The sequence below is a fragment of the Fukomys damarensis genome, unplaced genomic scaffold, assembly GCF_012274545.1.
Source record: "Fukomys damarensis isolate Sample0158 unplaced genomic scaffold, DMR_v1.0_HiC HiC_scaffold_23, whole genome shotgun sequence".
Taxonomy (NCBI): Eukaryota; Metazoa; Chordata; class Mammalia; order Rodentia; family Bathyergidae; genus Fukomys; species Fukomys damarensis.
Genome location: NW_022900935.1, coordinates 63,086,471 through 63,089,968, shown reverse-complemented (window position 1 = coordinate 63,089,968; position 3,498 = coordinate 63,086,471). Strand labels below are relative to the sequence as shown.

Here is a 3,498-nt window from a genome sequence, read left to right as displayed (position 1 = left end):
TAACAAAAAAAAAAAAAAAAAAAAAGGACAGGTGATTGATCACACATTTACGGTGGTAAAGTGTACATTTTATGGGCCAAGTAAGAAGATTTTTCATTACAAACTTTCACAGGTCCACTCCAGGCAGATATAAGGCAAAAGTACAAAATAAGAAGCTGTAATGCATGCAAGAAAGTATGACAAAATCAGTTTCTCATCTGGTAAGAGCAGAAAAATCTTCAGATATAAATATGTAAAGGCACAAATGTTAAGTAACTATAAAAGGATACAAAAAGAGTAACATGACTTCTGTTCCTCAAAGAATATCCTTCATAAAACTGACCCGCAGATTAAAAATTATAGAAAGTATTTCATTCTCTACAAGTGATAACCAGAAGAGAAAATATCTTAAGTAAAAACTATCCTTCCTTCAAATATGAACATATAATATGAGCAACCAAATCACAGAAAGGCTTAAACAGAAAAGGGGAAAAAAAGAAGTCATAAAAGACAGGAGAAATAGAAATGAGCATCAATTCAAATCAATAAATTTATCAAATTTGAAAACATTTGGAATTTGAGACAGGAATTACTGCTCCTGGCAGGTACTGTGAATGTTTTCACTTTGTATCCTGTCTTGACACATCAGGGATTCATTGTGGCTGTCCAACATCTTGAGCAAGTATTATACCATAGCCTGCTACTGTACAAACAGTATAAAATTCCAAATCAAATAAATTTTTCACTAAGTACTTATCACTTTTTGGTTTATGCTTCAGTACTAAACTGAATTCAGGGCTTTGCACTTGTTACAAGTTACTTTAGATCAGAGACACAGCCCCAGTGATTTTTACTTTATGTTGATCTGGGTCTTATTCCATTGTCCAGCTTGGCCTTACTATTGCAATAATTCTGCCTCAGTGTTGTAAGGCGCTGAGAGGAATGGTGGGCAGCGCTATGCCTCACTGAAGTTTCATTTAACCAAGCACAATAATCCCAGATAATAGCAGTGATTAAGGAGCCCCCATCTTAGCCAGGCATGGGGGCCAGGACCTGTCATCTCAGCAGGTGAAGAAGATGAAACAAGATCTAAAGTTTGCTGCAACCTGGCTAACATAGTGAGACTTGCTCTCAAAATTTTAAAATATTAAAAGTAGGGTCAGGGATTTAGCTCAGTGGTGCTGCGCATTGCATGGCAAGCACAATATACTGAGTTCGATCCCCAGTACCAAAAAAAAAGAAAAAAAGAAAGAAAAAAAAAACCCAAACAACAACAAAAACCCAAAATATGAAAAGGTGTGGAGAATGTAGTTCAGAGAACAAGTCCCAAGTTCAATCTTCTGTACAATAAAAACAACCACACCTAAAATCTGTTGTATCCTAGAGAAATCCCTTTCCATCACACTTAGATGATGATACCCACCAAGTTTTTAGCCATACAACCTCTGACAGTTTCCTAATTTCAATCTTTTCCTCAAAAATAATTAGGAATGAGCATGTTAGCACACACCTCTAGTCTCAATACTTAGGAGGCAGAGTCAGGATAATTGGCACAAGTTGGAGGCAAACTTGGTCTACATAGTAAGTTCACATCCAGCCTGAACTACATAGAGGCACCCAGTCTCATAAAACAAAGTAATTTGGTTAGGTTACCTGATCAGTAGAAGATGACGTTATGTATCTTTTAAAAATTTTCCTTAGATAAATGTTTACTAAATTTATCTAAATTTTACTGTCTTCTCCTTCCTTGCTGCTTGTGACATCTGACCCATTCTCAGACTGAGGCAGGACACAACAATCCTTTATTGTCACACTGAATCTAACCTCAGGGGACGACCCTCTTCCCTCATAGGCTTGGATATAACCATCATCACCATCCCTCCTCTCCCACTTTCTCCTCCCTGCACAGAAAATTCCTTTAGCACTAACCACTCAGATGGCTGCGGAACTCACATTTCAGGCTTGGCTACTACTACATTCCTTTAATATGCAGTCCACTTCAATTTGCTTTTCAACTCTTAAAACAGTGTCTATTGTTCAAGGTCTATAGCAATTTCTTGACATGCTGCACCTTTCCTTTTCCACTCCTACCAAATCACACGTCTGGGTATATGCCTGAGTTCAATGATTCTCACACTTTATGTAACAGTGTGAGAAGCAGCTCCGTCTGGAAGTCCGTAACAGGAACACTTTCTCCTGCTCTTGCCAACATGTTCCCATCCCTTCCCTGTCTCTCATTACTCCAAACTCTATGGGAAGGCCTCATTTAAGGGTTCTCTCAATTAGTAGAGGGCAACTAAATCATAAATGTTTTTGTTTTTGTTTGGCATTGCTATGTATGTAACATAGGTGTTCATTCCATACTTGGCAAGCACTCTACCACTGAATTACACTGCCAGCAATATTGAACATTTCTTTTTTCTTTGGTACGAGAATCTAACTTAGGACCATGGAATTGCCAGGGAGACATGGCACCATGGAGCTACATTTCCAGCCCTTCTTTTTTTCTTTTTTGTCTTCTGTTTTTTTTTTAGTGGTGGGGTTGTTCAGGTATTCTTTTTGTTGTTGTTGTTGGTGGTGGTCTTCTTGTTGCTAACCTAGGATCACACTACATTTTAGGCCAAGCTTGAACTCACTATGTACCCCAGGCTGGACTCACCAGGAACCTTCTGCCTCGGCCTCCCAAGTGCTGGGATTACAGGTGTGCATCACTGCCTGGTGATTCTTTCAATTCTCATGAAATGAATCAACACCTATTCTGAGTTTGACAATGTAGTCATGCTGCGGGATAAAAGACACAGGAGAGACCACTGGCAGGCAGGGGGATTCATCAAGTGGACGGCATTTATGTGGACTTGTGTTTAAAAGCAGTTGAAGCCTCAAATACATTTTTCAGCCTATATACATTTTCTGGAGGGTTGCACATGGAAAGGAACAAAGACTTTGTTTTTGTTTTTACTCAGGGACAGTTTCACAGTTTAGCCTCGAGAGCCATGTATCAGGAGTTTCAAGATGTCCTCAATTTTATTTACAGGAACACAGTGGCCAAGCTTATCTGAGTCTTTTGAGGGCAGTTCCTCAAAAGTAACAGGATTCACCTACAGGAATATAAGTCTGCCTTCTAGTACCAGGGGGAACTCAGCCTTGAAGGAAGGCAGATCCCTGAGAAACCAGGTCAGCACAGGACTCAGCAAAAACCTTCCGTTTACCTTATGTGTAGAGGAGGGAAGATCAGCAGGACACGGGGGTGGGGAGCTGCAAAAGCTAGGAGACTGCTTTCAGCAACGGAAACTGATTTTCCTTTAAATTCTGGGTTAGGCATCTACTGGAATGTGGACGATTTACTCTCCTCGCTGGCCTCAGGAGCTAGCTAAGCCGTGGCTCGGGGACCCTCATCGCGGATTTTTGTAACACGGAGGGGTCCGCGGGCCTGCTGGGGGAAAGGGCACCAGGGACCCCCGACACCAGTCCCCCCTCGACTCCCCACCGGAATCGGGGTCGCCCCACAACGCCCACTCT

General features: G+C 41.1%; 1 protein-coding gene across 1 annotated transcript in view; it reads right to left on the bottom strand.

The window, feature by feature from the left end:
* LOC104858384 (zinc finger protein 709) overlaps positions 1-3,498 on the bottom strand; it is a 27,722-nt gene that overhangs the window by 23,455 nt on the left and 769 nt on the right. The gene's annotated exons all lie outside the window — the stretch shown is intronic.